This window comes from Taudactylus pleione, unplaced genomic scaffold, assembly GCF_031769625.1.
Source record: "Taudactylus pleione unplaced genomic scaffold, aTauple2 ptg000266l, whole genome shotgun sequence".
NCBI lineage: Eukaryota > Metazoa > Chordata > Amphibia > Anura > Myobatrachidae > Taudactylus > Taudactylus pleione.
In genome coordinates, this window is record NW_028284668.1 from 2127124 (window position 1) to 2146631 (window position 19508).

Genomic DNA, 19508 nt, shown 5'->3' on the forward strand with positions numbered 1-19508 from the left:
ATCCTCTATGAACATTGTCGAACTGACTGGTACACTGATATATATATATATATATCAATGTATGAAACAATGACGGCGGCACTCGGTAGTGAATGAATTCACTGGCGCAGGTTTTGCAAAGCCAACGTTTCGATACCTTTAATGTATCGTCTTCAGGGTACAATAACATAATGACAATAAAACAACTCACCTTATATCCCCACCAACAAGTGCACGCACGGGCGCTGGGACCAGGGGAGGGCGCACAACCCGATGACGTCACAGCCGCAACCAAACGAAGATGCTTGGTCACATGGCTGCCACACCACAAGTGCCCGCCCACCCCTCGGTCCGTTAACATGACAACCAAAAAACATCAATAAATTCATATAAAAGTGAAATGTACATCATAATATACATATAACAAAAACATAGCAAACTGACAAGTTCCTAGTGACAAGCCCTCATATTTTTAGAAAACTTACAAACTCCAGAGATAAACACATGCTTTCTCCAAAGAATACTAACAACTATTCCAGTTATTGCAATCCCCTACTCAAGGAGATATCATACTATGCAAATTATGATACATAAATTGTTACCAACATATTATCAAAACCTTACAAAAAGAACATAAACTAAACAAATCAAAAAACGCAAATCTAAAGAAAACAGTGAAGTCCGAGATTAACCTAAACGATAAATCCAACGGGACTCACATTGTAATAATTTAAGGGACCTGTTGCCTCCTCTCAGTGTAGCTGGTACATGATCGATTATAATGTATCTTAAGGCTGCAAGATTGTGACCAGCCTGCGTGAAATGTCTCGCAACAGGCTGGTCACTGGAGCCTGTGGTTATGGCTGCCCTGATCGCAAAGCGTTGCAAAGCCATCCGCTCACGAAGAGTCTGATCGGTCTTACCCACATAACTACTGCCACAAGGAGACATTATAAGATAAATGATAAATTTGCTCATACAGCTTCATCGGTGCCATATCATATCTCTTCCCACTACAGGGGTGACAAAAAGACTCACCCGTGGTCATATACCTACAGGTCAAACAATTGAGGCATTTGTAGCAGCCATTGCGCTGCCGAAGAAAATGCTCAGATTCTTTTTTATTTAGGGTTGAAATATCGGTCTTTACCACCCAGTCACGGATGTTTTTACCGCGACTATAGCACGGCATAATCGTCGTATCACCCAAATTCAGCTCATCATCACCCTGCACTATAGACCATAACCTCTTAGTGATCATCCTAATATTACTGCTTTTATCATTAAAATGATTGACCCAAGGTACTCTGGGCCTGAGGTCGATGGTGCCCATGTGCGCATGCGCACGACGGAGGCGGCTCCGTCTTGACCATCGCGACCATCATTTTGGCCGCTCGCTATAGCTGTGGGTGACCAGGCCGCTCCAAAAAGAAGGAGGGATGGCCCTGATTCAGAGCGAGCGCTCTGTCAGAGCGTTCGGCTCTGAATCAGTGCCTCTGTTCTTCTGGGTACCCTTCACCCTAGATTTTAACAACTGTTCACGAGGGATAGACAAAGCACGTACCTTGGGAGATAACAAGGCCTTCATCTCATAGCCCCTGTGACGAAATTTGGATATTAATGCCTCAATTTGAGATACTGCAACCCTATGGTCACTATATATTCTTCTTGCCCTAATAAATTGGGAATATGGTAGTCCATATTTTAAGGGCTTAGGGTGAAAGCTGCTAGAATGGAGCAACGAGTTCCTATTAGTACTCTTAGAGGGGTATTCAATATGGGAGCGAAAAGTCCGTGCTGGACTTTTCGCTCCACATCGGAGATTTTCCAGGGATAAAGTATTGGGCGCGCGCCCGCTTTATCCCCGTATTCAATATGAAACCTACGAAAACGGGATGGTGCGAAGTGGGATCTGCGTAAAAAAATGAAATTTTCCTTGAATAAATTGTAGGACCCCCCTAAAGTTGTAAAAACATGGGGGATCACTATGGGTACCCCTGTTTTAGCCTGCAAATATAAGTCGGGGATTTAAATAGCCGCAGCAGGTGTTTTTTCCCGACATTGAAGAAGTGATGCAGAAGAGCACTTAGGTTATTTTTTTCGTTTTTTTAAGTGGTCCCATCAAATTTGGGGTACATGAAAATGGGTACTAGCATATTTTTATGTCCCTAAAGTAAGTTTTAAAAAATTCTGCAACTATGCACCTGCCACTAATAGCCTATTCTACCTGCTGCATACTTGAAGAATAGCCCTGAGCCTATTTCCCTATTTTTAAACACTTTTTTCCATTTTTTTTTTTCACCCCAATTTTTTTATAAATTTTTTGGGGTGTCCCTATTTTTTTTTTTTTACCTTTTTTTTGACACAGTTATTTTTAAAATGTCATTCCCAGGGGTGCAGGCTATTTTTTTTAAGCCTGCACCCCTAAACCCCAATTCTGCACTTTTGTTCGCCACCTATTCAGTGGTGAAAAGTTATCCCCGTTTTTTTTCAAAGACTTTTTGAACCTGCGAAAAGTCTTTGAAATTGAATACAGTGTAAAACCAAACCAGCGAAAATGACGTCATTTTTTGCGAAATTATCGCAAAAAAAGACTTTTCGCTCCATATTGAATACCCCTCTTAGTGTATAACGATGTAGAAATTATACCATTCTTCTGACAAATCTTTACATCCAAAAAGTTCACACTAGACATGTCAATAGAATAAGTAAATTTGACAGGACTCGATGAACCATTATATGCTTCTATTAGTTGTATAAACTCTTCCCTCGTTCCTGACCAAATAAGGAAGAGGTCGCATATATATCGGGCATAGAATATAATCCGTCTGGCGACCTCTTCCTTAGTCCCCACTCATGATGCGATGCGCATCCCCGCAGGTCGCACATCGCATCTTCAGATCTGCCTTGCTGTAGGGCAGATCTGACAATCTCAAGTCAGGATGCACTGGAGTAGTTAGGAGGCACGATAGATCGTGTGTCACATTGACAGCTTTTTCATACCAAATCGTGTGCCGGACTCCCGAGGAGCTCCCGGGAAGAGTTCAGGGGGATATCGTGTACATTATTGTGTACATCGGCTGATCGGGAACACATCGCTATGTGTGTGGGCACTGGTGTGGTATAATGATAATATGGTTTCAAATATTCTTTTTGTATATATGATCTGTGGTGGTGATGGGTCTGTCTCTTATAGGATCCTTCATGTCCTACTATAATATTTTCCGTTCTCGAGTTTCTAAAGAATATTATCCTCTAGATATATATAGCGAAATCGTGCATGAATGGTGTGTGGATTCAAGTCATCCTGTGAGCTCATCTGTATTAGTACTGTCTTCTATGTATTCTAAAAGCTGTGTTTATCTGTATTGTGATTATATATTTGGTTATTATTGGCCAGGATAGTCACACTTATTTACAAATAATTGATTTGACTTCATTGTCTTTAGTGAGACTATGTGGAGCAAATGTTTTTAATTCATACATCCATTTTAATTCTAGTTTGTTGATTTTATTGAGGTAGTCGCCCTCTCTCCAGTTGGGAGGGACCTCTTGTATACCTATGAATTGTAGTGAGGAGGGTTCACTATTGTGCTGTTCTTTAAAGTGTCTAGATAAATTGTGTTCCTCTTGTCCCTTCTTATATTGCGTATTTGTTCGTATATGCGCACTTTCAGGATCTGAGTGTGCGACCCACCTACTGTTTTTTTTGCATCCACATTCTAGGAGGTATATTAATCCTTTGCTGTTACAACTTATTCTATTTTTGATTGTATATGTATTTGTCGGTTGATTGGACGTAAAAGTCTTGATTGGTTTAGTGCTATGTTTCCTTCCAGTGCGGCAAAAAACATTGGTGGGATCTTTTCCATTGATAGTCATTTGTTTAAATTGTTTTGGTGGAATATGGTTTTGAACTAGATTCTTTCTGAGATTGGAGGCTTTGCTGTATACCACAGTAGGTTGTAAAGGTATATAGGACCTCATTCAGACCTGCTTGCAAGCGGGTCGATGTTTAGGCCCTGCGCACGCGCAGTGGCTGCACTGCACGTGCACAAGCCCCGGAGCGAGAGAGAAATTCTCTTGCTCCGGAGCTCACTACAAAAGAGGCAGCTGTCGATTTTGATCGACAGCTTACCCCGTTCTGCAGGCGTGCCGGGGGGGTGGTTTCACAAACAGAGGCGTTCCTTAAGGAACGCCTGCCGTTTTGTGGGCGGCCACACTGACATCAGCAGTGATGTCACTGGGGATCTTCCTGCTCGTTCAGAGCAGGAAGCTCCCTGGGGCTTGCGGTTGCCGAGACCCAACCTTAGGGTCTCGTCGCAAGCCCCGATGGTCGCGATGGTCTTGACCATCGCGACCATCAACCTGGTCGGTTGCTAAAGCTGTGGGTGGTAACCCACAGCTTAGCTAGCGACCAGGAGGCCGCACTTCACAATACAAGCGGCCGCCCACATTCAGAACGAGCGCTCGCATTTTGTGAGTGCCTCTGAATGAGGGCCATAGTCTGCTAGTACCTCATCTTCTAATAGAACTGGCCATTGTGTTTTTAGGATTGTTTGAAGGTCCTTATATTGTCTGGAGAAATCTGTGATGAAAAGAGTATGTGTGTCTTTATTGGTTTCAGCTTTGTAATTAAGAAGTTGGTCTCTATTTAGCATTCCTACCTCGTTTAGGGCTTGATCAATTGTGGTGGGACTGTAATCTTTCTCTAAGAACCTATTTCTACTGCAGGGTCCATAGGGCTCCACAGGTGACTTTGGGTATAGGTTGATGATGTCAGTCGTCGAGCACCTCAATAGTTAAATTTGTGCTCCGAGGATGCACCGGGCTTCTCTCCTATACCCCACCCCCAGGCCAAGGCACCTCAGTTTCGTAGGTGCTCGGCACGGAGTCGGGTCACTTCAAGAGGGGCTGCGTTGACAGCCCAGAAAATAAAAAGCTAGTCTCACAGGGAGCTGCGGAGCCTGGGTCCCCCTACATACCCCTCCTCCAAGCAGGTCAGTGTATGTAGCACTATTCCTACTAGAAACAAGGTCTAGTTAGTTGATAATAGTGCAGTACAGTGCAGATTTTCCTGGCATTGTATGTGTCTGTTGCTAGCGCTGTCTGACTGTAAAACTCTTTTTCTCTGTCAGCCATTTTAGCTATCCCTATACTTTCTCTTTCACTAGCCCTTGCGGTGACAGTGCTGCTGAGGGATCAAATTACTTCACAGTTCAGTGGTGAAGGCGGAGCCTAAGTTGAGCAGAGGAGTTTGACACATACATTCATTATGTCTGGCCATGATTCTGCTCAGGTTGATATCCCCCTTACACAGTCCTGCAACAGGTGTTTTGCTGGACAAAAGGAGGGAGAGATTATTGTGGGAAGATTGTGTACCCTGCGTACCAGAAATGCAGGAATACATGGGTCAGCTTGCTGCACCTTTAGTGGCCCCACAATTGTGGTACGCTCCGCAGGTTGCTATGCCATCTACGTCACAGGGGATTCCCCGACAGTTGGTTGTGGCTCATAACATGCCCTTACAACCTACTCCCTACCAGACTGAACCTTTTTGGGTTAATACTCTCTCCAATACGGTGCAAAACCTGACGGAGGGTTTACAGGGGAAGTCTTTCCAGCATTCTGTTAGGAAGGAGGTACTGTCTTCCCAGTCCACGTATTATCAAGATGATGTGTCGACTGATGATGGGGAAATTCATGACTTATCTGATAAAGAGCTCCCTCAAAAGGAGGCGGAGCCTAAGTCCAAAATGTATTTACACTGCCTCTTTCGTGCAGTCCGTGTGCCTATGGACATTGGGGATGAGGATACCCCAGCAGCCAAATACAAGCATGCTTTCTTTAAGGAAGTGAATAGTTCAGCGACGGCTTTTCCCCTGTCGGATCAGCTAGTTGAATATCTGGAAGAAGACTGGAAAACTCCAGGTAGGAGGTTTCAACCGCAGAAACGGTTGGAAGTCACTTATCCATTCGAGGAGAAGTATTTCTCTAAATGGGAAACTCCTCAGGTGGATTCTCATATTACGTGCCTTGTCAAAAGTGCGACACTTCCTATGCCGTCCATGTCATCATCAAAGGATGTTACGGACAGAAAAGTGGAGGTGTGCCTAAAGTCAATTTATTCCATCTCGGGGGGTGGGGCGGGGGTCACTAGGCCAGCTATTGCTATATGCTGGGTGGCCAGGGCCATGGAACGTTGGGCAAATGCCTTGGAAGCGTCCTTGCCTGTAGAGGCTACCAGTGAACAATTTGAACTGGTAGGTTACCTCAGAGACTCGGCTACATATCTGAATGAGGCTGCTTTGGATGTTAGGCCCTCATTCAGAGCCACTCGCTAGCGGCAGTACGCTCATTCCGAGCGATGTTCGCACATCTGCGCATGCGTACGGTTTTTAGTACGCATGCGCGAACCAGTCAGTGCGGCCGAAAATCATTTGTACGCAATATAGCGAGTGCCTGCTATTTTGAGTGACAGAATGAGGCGTATGTGGGTGGTAACAGGGGAAGGTGCTTGAAAACGGGGAGTGGAGATCCGATCGCAGGCGTGCTTAAAGGTCAAAACGGGCATTTTATGGGTGTGCATAATTAATACAGCAGCGTCAATGACCACGTCACTTGGTTTTTTTTAACTCAGAACTGCTCGCAAAATAGCGGTTGAAAAAACCAACCACAAGAATAGCGAGCAGTTCATATCCTGTTCGATGTACTCGATTAATCTAATAAACGAGCGTATGTTTTGCTCGCTCGTTCAGACTTAGAGGTGTGAACAGACTGCAATGTGCGAACGGATCATTTGCATAGCCACCCCTTGTTTTTGAACGAACTAACGCAAATAGCGAACGGCTCTGAATGAGGGCCTTAGTCTCCTAACATCTCACATTTCATCAGCTGTAGTGTCAGCTAAATGCTCTCTTTGGTTGCGATCTTGGAGAGTGGATGCTGATTCCAAGAAAGGGTTAGAAGGTTTACCCTATAATGGCCAGGTCTTATTTGGGCCAGATTTGGACAAAATCGTGGACACTTTGGCTGCTGCCAAGTCTTCCTGTTTACCTTCGGCCCCAATGCCATCAGGATCTGGAACTCAGTCCTTTCGGATTTTCTGTCCTCAGGGTAAGGCCAAGATTCAGTTCTTTCCCAGGAGCTAAGAAGGTCACAAAGCCCAAGAAGCAGGCTTGGAGTACCAGGCGTCCAGCTGCCAAGCCCGACGCTAAACCTCAGCCTGACGGGGCGGGCCTCTCCTCGGGGGACCCCAAGGTAGGAGGCCGACTTCTTCAGTTCGCCCAGTGTTGGTGGCATACCACAACAGACACTTCGGTAAGGGAAGTGGTCTCTCAAGGGTACACCCTTTCCTTCCAATACAGACCTCCTCATCAATTCTTCCCTACGGGACTTCAGATGGATCAGGAAAAGGCATTGGAACTGCAGAAAGTTATACGATCTATGCTCCTACAGGGAGTTATAGTTCCGGTACCTACTCCCCAGAGGGGAACGGGCTATTATTCCACTCACTTTTTGGTTCCAAAACCGAATGGTGCATACAGGCCTATCCTAAACCTCAATTCCCTAAACAAGTTTCTCTGAGTGCCTCGGTTCAAAATGGAAACCCTGCGGTCAATTATACTGGCTATGGAACCTGGGGATTTTATGGTGTCTCTGGACATTCAGGATGCCTACCTGTATGTACCGATAGCTTCAGCTCACCAGAGGTACCTTAGGTTTGCAGTGTTGCAACAACACTTCCAGTTTCAGGCCCTGCCGTTTGGACTGTCCACGGCACCCAGGGTGTTGGCGGCCCAACTGCGGCTGCAGGGGGTCCATCTGTTGCCCTACCTTTACGACCTACTATTGCTAGCCAGGTCTCTGGAATTACTTCTTCAGCATCTACAGCTGACAATAACAATGCTAGAACACCACGGTTGGTTGATCAACTGGAAGAAGTCCTCGCTGATGCCCTCACAGAGGATGCTACATCTTGGGGCATTGTTGGATTCTCAACAACAGGATTTTCTTGTCCAGGACAACATAACCACGCTGCAGCAGCGGGTTGGCAGATGCCTGCACAGTTGCCATGTGTCGATTCACTCGGCAATGCAGTTACTGGGCTCCATGGTGTCGACCTTCGACATGGTGGAGTATGGCCACTTCCGTTCCCGGCCTCTACTGACACTGATCCCTTCCAGATAGAATGGATCTCCATGCCGTATATGAACCCAGACATTGGTATTGTCTCCGGAGGTACGTCTGTCTCTGACTTGGTGGCTCCACACAAGTCACCTTACCAAGGGCCGCCCCTTTTGGATCCCGGAGTGGGTCCTTCTGACAACGGACGCCTGTCCTGGGGTTAGGGTGCAGTGACGGGTTCACACCTCTTCCAGGGAAGGTGGACAATAGAGGAGTACGTGCTTCCAATAAACATATTGGAACTCAGGGCAGTTCTAAGGGCTCTTCAGCAAGCAAGGCTTATACTTCACGGAAAACCCATGCAAGTCCAGTCAGACACCGCCACCACAGTGGCCTACATAAACCGCCAAGGAGGTACTCTAAGTCAGGCGGCACTAATGGAAGTGTCCCGCATTCTGACTTGGGCGGAGAAAAAAATGTCCCAGCCATATCGGCAGTGTTTATCCCGGGAGTCCTGAACTGGGAAGTGGACTTCCTAAGCCGTCACGATGTACACCCAGGGGCATGGTCACTTCACCAGGAAGTATTTCAGCTTCTGGTGAACAAGTGGGGACTTCCCGAAGTAGATCTAATGGCATCTCGGCACAACCACAAGTTGCCAAGGTACGGCTCAAGAACAAGAGACGTGGGGGCTCTGCTGGTAGACGCTCTGGCGGTCAAATGGAACTTCCAGTTCGCGTACCTGTTTCCTCCATTCTCCCTTCTGCCTCGGGTGATTCAGAAGTTCAAGCAAGAAGAAGGTATGCTACTGCTGGTAGCTCCAGCGTGACCCAGATGTCACTGGTATGCAGATCTTCAGAGTCTATCCATAGACACTCCGATGCTGTTGCCTCAATGTCCAGACCTGTTGTCCCAAGGTCCTTGCCTCTACCCAGACCTGAGTCGTCTGTCTTTGACGGCGTGGCTCTTGAGACTGCCCTCTTGAGTTCCAGGGGTTTTTCCAGCTTGGTGGTGCTCAGAGCTCACAAACCTGCTTCTGTGAGAATTTATCACAGAGTGTGGCACACCTTCTTTGAATGGTGTTGTCCCAGAGGTTATAATCCTCAGACATTTGGATTATCCAGGATTTTGGCATTCCTACATGCGGGCTTAGATCACGGTCTTCGCCTTGCTTCTCTGAAGGTGCAGGTTTCTGTACTGTTTCACCATAGGATTGCTACTCTTCCGGATGTACACACATTTTTGCAAGGTGTGCTTCGCATCCAACCTCCCTTTATCCCACCGGTGGCTCCTTGGGATTTGACTGTGTTCCTTACGGCTCTACAAGGACCGCCATTTGAACCACCGGGCTCAGTGGATTTAAAATGGCTCCCAATTAAAACTGTGTTTCTTCTAGCCATTGCTTCGGCCAGAATGGTGTCAGATTTGGGGGCTCTTTCATGTCGCCCTCCCTTTCTGATTTTTCATAGGGACAGGGCGGTTCTTCGTAGTCGCCCTGGTTTCCTACCTAAGGTGTTTACCAGCTTCTGCATTAATGAGGAAATTGTAGTACCAGCTTTTAACTCTGAAGACCTTTCAGCTGGTGAGGCCTCTTTGGATGTGGTACGTGCTCTACAAACTTATGTGGACCGTACCAACTCATTTCGGAAGTCGGACTCATTTGACCTTTTTGGTTCCCGAAAGAAAGGATGGCCTGACATTAAGTAGACTTTGGCAGGCTGGATTCGCCTGGCAATTTCAGAGGCTTACCTTCCTGAGGGCCTTCCTTAACCATCCTCTTTTAAGGCTCATTCTACTCAGTCTGTGGGTCCTTCGTGGGCAGCTCGTCATGGCGCCTCTGCTGTTCAGCTGTGCATGGCGGCCACGTGGTCTACTGTCCATACATTCTTAAGGTATTATACATTTGATACCTTTGCCTCTCAGGATGCTTCCTTCAGGTGGTGGATTCTACTTTCTGCACAGGAGCGTCCCCACCCTTAAGGAGACTGCTTTGGGACATCCCCAAGGTCTCCTGTGTAGCCGTATGGACCCTGCAGTAGAAAATAAGAGATATGGTAAGACCTTACCTTTGTTATCTCTATTTCTATGAATTCCATAGGGATCCACAGGACTCCCACCCTGTCACACCTGTGCTGCAGATGGGCTGTGTTCTGGTCACCAGTTTTCCATCTCCTTCTGTATGTGAAAATGTGATACTTGAGTGTTCCAGAATTTCTTCCTCCTCTGGCCATTGGCTTGTTACGAAACTGAGGTGCCTTGGCCTGGGGGCGGGGTATAGCAGAGGAGCCTGGTGCATCCTGGGAGCATAAATTTAACTATTGAGGTGCTCGATGACTGACGTCATCAACCTATACCCAAGGTCTCCTGTGGATCCCTATGAACTTCGTAGAAATTGAGGTAACAAAGGTAAGGTCTTACCATATCTCTTATTTTTTGAGGTCTTGACTTTGTGTACTGAATACTTATTTTTTAGAACAGTTTCTTCGTAGTCTGATGAATTGACTTTTAGGGATTGATTTTAGCCAGCATGGATGATGCCAGCTGCTGGATAAAATATAACTGTTGACGTCTACTTTTTCAGTATATGTTTTTGTGTGTATTTCATCGTTTTCTATGTATATGTCTAAATCCCAAAACGCTACTTGTGTTTTACTATAGTTGGCAGTAAAATGGAGATGGTTATCATTGTTGTTCAGTCTGTTCAGGAAGGATTGTAATTGCTGCTCATCTCCGCGCTAGATGATCAATGTGTCATCTATATATCTTTTCCAAAGTACGAGATTCGCCCCGAGTGTCTGGTCGGGCCAGATGTAGTGGTCCTCCCACCAACTCATAAATAAGTTGGCATAACTCAGGGCAAATCTCGTACCCATCGCAGTTCTGGTGGTTTGTAAATAGAATGTGTCCTCAAACCAAACAAAATTGTTTGAGGATAAAATGAATACATTCTAGTGTGATTTCTCATTGTATTTCTTCCATTGCTGTGTCTTTATTTAGATGATACCTGTTGCTGGTGATGCCTTGTTCGTGATCTATAATTGAATATAGTGATGTTATATCAGCTGTAATGTATGTGGTGCCTCTTAAGTAGGACTGCTATTTTTGTACGTATGGCTGTAAGATGTGATCTAAATACTCAGATAGGTTAGATGTTAGTAAGCCTATTCCCGATATGATGGGTCTACCTGGCCGAGCAGTGGAGATTTTATGGATTTTTGGGAGATAATAAAATACCGGAATTATTGGATCATGTGGTTGTATGAATTTATACTCTTTGTCGGTTAGTATGCCTGAATTTTAACCTTTTTGTAGAAGTTTATGTAATTGAATTTTAAAATTGATCGTTGGGTCCTATTTGAGTGTTCTGTAAGTGGTTTCGTCATCTAAAATTCTGTGTGCTTCTTTCAGATAGTCCTTTTTATTTAGGATAACTGTCCCTTCCCCCTTGTCTGCTGGTTTGATTAGAATTTGGTGATTATCCTGTCATATCCTGCCATTATCCTGTCTCTCTTTCTTGGTTAAATTATTTAGTTTATTTGTTTGATTATTTATTTCTATGCCTTTCTCTACCATTTTGACAAATGTTTCGATTTGTGATTCTTGTACATGATTCGGATAAAAGGTAGATGATGCTCTGAGGGGCGTATGTTTATAAGGATCTGTCCTTGGATCGTTCCTAATTGGATCTGATGTTGTAGAAGCAAAACATTTTTTTAAAGTGAGTTTCCGTGCAAAACTATGTAGGTCCAAATATTTGTTAAATTTGTCTAATCTATTGACAGGGGAAAATGTTAAACCTTTGTCAAGCAGTCAAGCAGTTCAACAGCAGTAGCATAAGATACAGGAATATTCCTGTATCTTATGCTACTGCTGTTGAACTTTATTTGATGTTCGTTCTCCTGAAGAAGGTCAGAAACTGTGACCGAAACATTGAGTATGATACATTACTTGCATTAAAAATGGACTAATTTTTTACAAGCCTGGTGAGTGCCCCTCTTTTTTCTACTATATATATATATATATATATATATACAAATACCCGTGCGCTAATCACTTTCAAGCCTTTCAGGACCTTTTGCTGGACTATTGAGAGCTCAGCATAAGGTCCTCCACAATATGTATGGACATATAGCACTCAGATCCTTGTATACAGACCGCAGCTCCCCTTCAGTTTACCCTGGATTCAATGGGCATAAAGGATCTGTAGTGTAAAAAGAAAGAAGGGGGCGCGATATCGTGCATGAATCAATTTATTACAGAAGACATAAATATCCACATCTCCATAAAACGAGATAATGGACTCGTACCAATTTAATAAACACTGTGGGCTGGATACCACATGACATTTACTACACCCGTATGGCAATGCTCCGTCTCGGCCGCTGGTCTCCCGGGTCTCCAAACTGCTCTATGAGCCTGCTCACTGCCATGATCGACAAGACTTCCGGAGTTCCACACCAAAGAGGAGGACGCCAAGGGGTGAGCACACTGTGTCAGGCCACGCCCTAACGTATTTTGTAGTTCACTTCGTCAGAGGGCTGGCCTGGCTGACGCTCTGACTCCACTATAAGATGTCCAACAGCCAATCGCTCGAGGACTCAATAGACTCATTCACATATGTAAACAAAAACCTTGTCGCTGCATGTCTGAGTAATATTCTGATTTTAGGTAACCTCTAAAGGGGTTATAAACATAATTCAGACAGCCAGGGATGAAGTTTACATGACATAGATATATACTTCTACATTTGAAATTATTACAATAATCACAATTTAGAATTTAATAAAATATTGCTAAAATATATCAAAGTACTTTATATCAATTACAGCAATATATATTCACTTCAAAAACATTAATACCTAGTGATGAAGCTATTTAAGAAACATTTTTAGAAAAATTTTAATAAAGCTTAAAAGGTTTATGTATATTATACACATCCAATCAAAAGGAATGTACAATATAGACATTTGTTCGCAAACATGGCAGCTTTCACTTATATAGAAAACATTTTTTATATACTAAATAAAATATACAGAATATTTATATAAAATATGAGTATAGGTAAAAAAGTTTTATGTATGTCATACACATTCAATCAAAACAGAAGAATATACAATATGAACATTTACAAGCATGGCAGTTTTTACTTATATAGAGAACATTTTTTATAATAAATACAAAATAAATATAATTATAAAGAATGGAGGTTCTTTTTACTTAGAGGTGATTATCCAGAAGGTTTCTCTCTTTGTTAACTCCTTTTCCTTATCTCCCCCTCTTTTTGGCATTGCCACTAATTCGATACCTTTAAAAGTAAGTCCCATGGCATTACTATTATGGCAAGATTTAAAATGATGAGGTAAACTGTGATTCAAGACCCCATTCTTTATATTACGAACATGCTCCATTATACATACGGTATTTTCAATGGTCTTTTCGTTTTGCCAATGTAAATGAGCTTGCAAGGGCATGTGATCATATATACAATATATGTAGAATTACAGTTAATGTAATTATTAATTGTATATTCCCTTTCAGCAGTTCCCTGAAATTTTTTCGCGTGTCTGTCCCCATAACTACACATTTTACATCCTCCACGTGAATAGAAGCCCTTAACATCACAAACAGTTCTTTTTGGTTCTTTTGATCCTATCGGTTTAAGTAAGCTTTTGGATACAAACGATTTTACATTCTTTGCTCTTTTATATACTATATTTGGGTGTTCAGGAAGAAGAGGAGATAAAATCGGATCTAATTTAAGTATATGCCAGCTTTTCCAAAAAATATCTTTTATAGTCTTTTCCTGGCTATTATACTGTATAACAAATGGACAAAAAAACTTTTTATCATTCAGATTTTCTTCTTTTATTTTATATGTTAGTAATTCATTTCTAAGTCTCTCTCTGGACCTTTTTCTTGAATTATCAATCAAACATTTGGGGTAACCTCTTTTTTCAAACCTCTCTTCATATACCTTTGCCTGTGTATCAAATTTTTCTAGGCTTGTACAGTTTCTCCTAAGCCTGGAGTACTGTGAGAAAGGTATATTTTTTATCCATTCTGGATAGTGACAGCTGGTAAAATCCAAATAGCTGTTACTATCCACACTCTTAAAGTGTGTATAGGTATGAATTTCATCTCCTACCTCAAAGTTTTCTATGTTTAAAACCATATCTAGGAATTTAATTATTTTATTATTAATTATATGAGTAAATTTCAATTATAATTATTCATATTAATTAGATCCATAAATGCAGAGAATTGGGTTTCCTCTCCATCCCATATTATCAATATATTGTCTATAAAACGTTTAAACAGAATCATATGTTTCATAGTTTCCCCTTTGAAAGTCTCAGATTCCCATTCCCCCATGTATATATTAGCTAGAATAGGGGCACAAATCTGTCCCGCACGTTTGGACAAACCAATTATCTAAAAATGTGAAATAATTAAATTTGAATTCAAACAACAGATAAAATGTATCTTACTTATCTCCATATTAGGGTCTCTTTTTAAGGCATTTCTAACTGCATTTATGCCTTTATCATGCCTAGTTGATGTGTACAAAGATGTCACATCTATTGTACACCATTTCTAAGTATCTCGCCATTTTATTTCATCTATAATCTGTAATATGTGAGTCGAGTCTCTCACGTATGACTCTAATTCAATCACATACTTTTTTATATATGTATATGCACATATTCTGAGATTCTGGATGTTAATGATCCTATCCCAGCAATTATTGGTCGTCCCAGGGGTTTGGTTAGATGTTTATGTATCTTGGGTATCTGATAGAATGTTGCAATCTTTGGATATTCATTAAACAGATAATTATACTCTTCTTTTGTTATACATTTATTTACTAATCCCTTTGACAAGAGGAGATTCAACTCTTTAAAATATTCTTGAGTTGGATCTTTATCCAATTTTTGATAAGACTCTACATCACTTAATAATCTATAGGATTCTGATACATAATATTCCCTATCCATTATTATAATACCTCCTCCCTTATCCGCATTTGTAATCATTATCTCTTGATTACTTGCCAGATTTTTAAAGGCATCCATTTCTCGTTTTGTGAAATTCCTTTGCCTATTTTCCAATGTGGTATCTACACCATCAATTTCCTTTTTTATCATTTGAGAAAATAATTCTACATAGGGACCCTTGGATTCTATCGGATAGAAGGTACTTTTGGGTTTCAATCCAGAACCAGAAGCTTCAATATTTTTATTTTTTTCTTCCAAATTATTAATTGCATCAGAATTCCTTAGAAAATGTATTTTTAATGTTAACTTTCTAATATATAGGTTCAAATCAATATAAAGTTTACATTTATTAATAGCACATGATGGTGCATAAGCCTTTTTCCAATACTCTATTTTATCAGGTGTTAATTGATATTTAGATATATCAAAAATACCTGTCTTGGTCTCTAGATTTACAGGTTCATTTTTTTTGGAGCTCTTTTTGGTAGCTTGTTTACCTTGTGGTCTCCCTACCTTCGTTTTATCCCTAGGGGGGTTTGATTTCCTGAAGTCTGGTATTGATGTCGTGGGCGGGTGAATCTCCCTAAAAAATTCCTTGGTGAATTTGTATCATCTGATGCCATATTCAGAGCGTCAAATCTATTTTTATGAGTGTAGTTTTCTAGATTAACTTTTTTTGGGACATTAAGCCTACCCCTTTTTGGGAACTCCCACTTTTCTTTAAAGCTAGGTCGGGTGTAGATCCCTTTTATTAGGGGTGTAATTAGTTTTGGATTCTTCATTTCTATTCCTATAGAAGGACATACTCCGATCTCTCCAATTTTTCTTTTCTCCTCTATATAGGGAGATATTATGAGTTTGCACTCTCTTAATTCTTAAATCACATTTAATATGCCATGTTCTAACCTCATCTCTATCATAGTCATTATTGTCCCTTAAATGTTTACGTAGTTTGGTATCAATAACTTTTTCTTCTGTATTCATCACCTTTTTATCTATCGCCACCTTTGTTTTTAGAAACTGATCTGTATCTATAAAAGCTTCAAGCTTAGACTCTATGATGGTCATTTCTTTCTCAATTTCTTTTAAAACTTTCTTTTTTTCAAAGATCAAAAGCTTTATTAATGCTACCGAACATTCATCAAGTATTCTGTGCCATTATCATTATCGTGGTCCATTGTTGGATTTTTTGACAATCTGAGGCATATTGGTATTCTCCCACATTTAACATAATTTTCAAGCCCCATTATGTCCCACCAGGTCTTAGTTTCCCTAATTAGTAGCCTTTCTAATTGGTTTAATTCAGTATCCAATATAGGTTCTTTAACCTGAATGGTATTAGATATATCATTTTCATCAAAAATTCTAGCACATTGTTTAGATCTTCTTAGTCTCAAATCGCTGTTTCTAAACATTTACCTCAAGGAATAACCTTTATACAATAGATTTCAGACAATACAAGCAATGCAAAGTTATTATCAATACACAGCACAGTGATCTGCAGCAACTGAGATAAAGAATCCACACAGAGTAATTTAAATGTACAAATACCCGTGCGCTAATCACTTTCAAGCTGTCCTTTTATATGTGTTCTCTATAGTCCAGCAAAAGGTCCTCCACAATATGTATGGACATATAGCACTCAGATCTTTGTATACAGACCACAGCTCCCCTTCAGTTTACCCTGGATTCAATGGGCATAAAGGATCTGTAGTGTAAAAAGAAAGAAGGGGCGCTATATCGTGCATGAATCAATTTATTACAAAAGACATAAATGTCCACATCTCCACAGAACGAGGTAATGGACTCGTACCAATTTAATAAACACTGTGGGCTGGATACCACATGACATTTACTACACCCGTATGGCAATGCTCCGTCTTGGCCGCTGGTCTCCCGGGTCTCCAAACCGCTCTATAAGCCTGCTCACTGCTGCGATCGACAAGACTTCCGGAGTTCCACACCAACAAGGAAGGACGCCAAGGGGTGAGCACACTGTGTCAGGCCACGCCCTAACGCGTTTTGTAGTTCACTTCGTCAGAGGGCTGGCCTGGCTGACGCTCTGACTCCACTATAAGATGACCAACAGCCAATCGCTGAAGGACTCAATAGACTCATTTACATATGTAAACAAAAACCTTGTTGCTGCATGTCTGAGTAATATTCTGATTTTAGGTAACCTCTAAACGGGTTATAAACATAATTCAGACAGCCAGGGACGAAGTTTACATGACAATCGATATATACTTCTACATTTAAAATGATTACAATAATCACAATTTAGAATTTAATAAAATTTTGATAAAATATATCAAAGTACTTTATATCAATTACAGCAATATATATTCACTTCAAAAACATTAATACCTAGTGATGAAGCTATTTAAGAAACATTTTTTGAAAAAATATTAATATAGTTTAAAACAGTGGTCGAAGTGGGGCGGTATACGGTGGTATGACATACCACCACTTCCCGGCCCCACTTAATTTTAGCTGCAGAAGAGAATGCACCAGCGCTGGGATGCAGTATGGCAGCGGAGACGCTGGAATGTAGCCGGGACAAAGCATCCGGTCCCGGCTACAGTCAGCACACACCGGCTGCCAGCCAATCACAGGGCTCGCGGATCACAGGGCTCGCGGCCACCAGCCAATCACAGGGCTCACGGCCGCCAGCCAATGAGAAGCTGCCAAGTGGCAGCTTCTCATTGGCTTGCACAACTGCAGCAGCAACGTAGGACCCAGTGCTCCTGGCAGCTCCAGGCAAGAGGTAAGCAGAGAGAGGGGATGATGTGAGAGAGGGGCAGAAAGAGGGAGTGAGGCAGTTAGTATTGTACAGAGTGAAAGAAAGGGAATCAGTGTGAAGGGTGTGAGAGAGGGAAGCAGGCAGGGAGATGGGGGGGACCTACAATGGGGTTATTATTATTTTATTATTACCATTATTATTTATATAGCGCACACATATTCCGCAGCGCTATACAGAGAATATCTTACCATTCACATCAGTCCCTGCCCCAGTGGAGCTTACAATGTATATTCCCTATCACATGCTCACACACATACACATTAGGGGTAATTTTTGTGGGGAGCCAATTAACCTACCAGTATATTTTTTGGAGTGTGGGAGGAAACCGGATTACCCGGAGGAAACCCATGCAAGCATAGGGAGAATATACAAACTCCACACAGTTAGGGCCGTAGTGGGAATTTAACCCACGACCTCAGTGCTGTGAGGCAGTAACGCTAACCATTACACCGTCTGTGGGTTATATGGAAGCAGGGGCCCAAGGGGGAGGAGAGATTCATTCTCCATACCCCCACCTCTAAATTCCCACTTCGAGCACTGGTTTAAAAGGTTTTATGTATATTATACACATCCAATCAAAAGGAATATACAATATAGACATTTGTTCGCAAACTTGGCAGCTTTCACTTATATAGAAAACATTTTTTATATAATAAAATGTGCAGAATATACAAAATATGAGTATGGGTAAAAAGGTTTTATGTATATCATACACATTCAATCAAAACAGAAGAATATACAATATGGACATTTACAAACATGGCAGCTTAGAGAACATATCTTTATAATAAATACAAAATAAATATAATTATAAAGAACGGAGGTTCTTTTTACTGAGGGGCTACTCTATAAAGGGGGTAATGCCATGGAACTTACTTTTAAACGTATCGAATTAGTAGCAAAGCCAAAAAGAGGGGGACATAGGGAAAGGGAGTTAACAAAGAGAGAAACCTTCTGGATAATCACCCTAAATACCCAAGTACCTAATGGCTTGAATGAGGGGTATGATTTTACCTCCTTTATAGAGTAGCCCCTAAGTAAAAAGAACCTCCATTCTTTATAATTATATTTATTTTGTATTTATTATAAAGAAATTTTCTCTACATAAGTGAAAGCTGCCATGTTTGTAAATGTCCATATTGTATATTCTTCTGTTTTGATTGAATGTGTATGATATACATAAAACGTTTTTACCTATACTCATATTTTGTATAAATATTCTGTATATTTTATTTAGTATATAAAAAATGTTTTCTATATAAGTGAAAGATGCCATGTTTGCGAACAAATATCTATACTGTATATTCCTTTTGACTGAATGTGTATAATATAACCTTTTAAACTATATTAATATTTTTCTAAAAATGTTTCTTAAATAGCTTCATCACTAGGTATTAATGTTTTTGAAGTGAATATATATTGCTGTAATTGATATAAAGTACTTTGATATATTTTAGCAATATTTTATTAAATTCTAAATTGTGATTATTGTAATAATTTTAAATGTAGAAGTATATATCTATGTCATGTAAACTTCGACCCTGGCTGTCTGAATTATGTTTATAACCCGTTTAGAGGTTACCTAAAATCAGAATATTACTCAG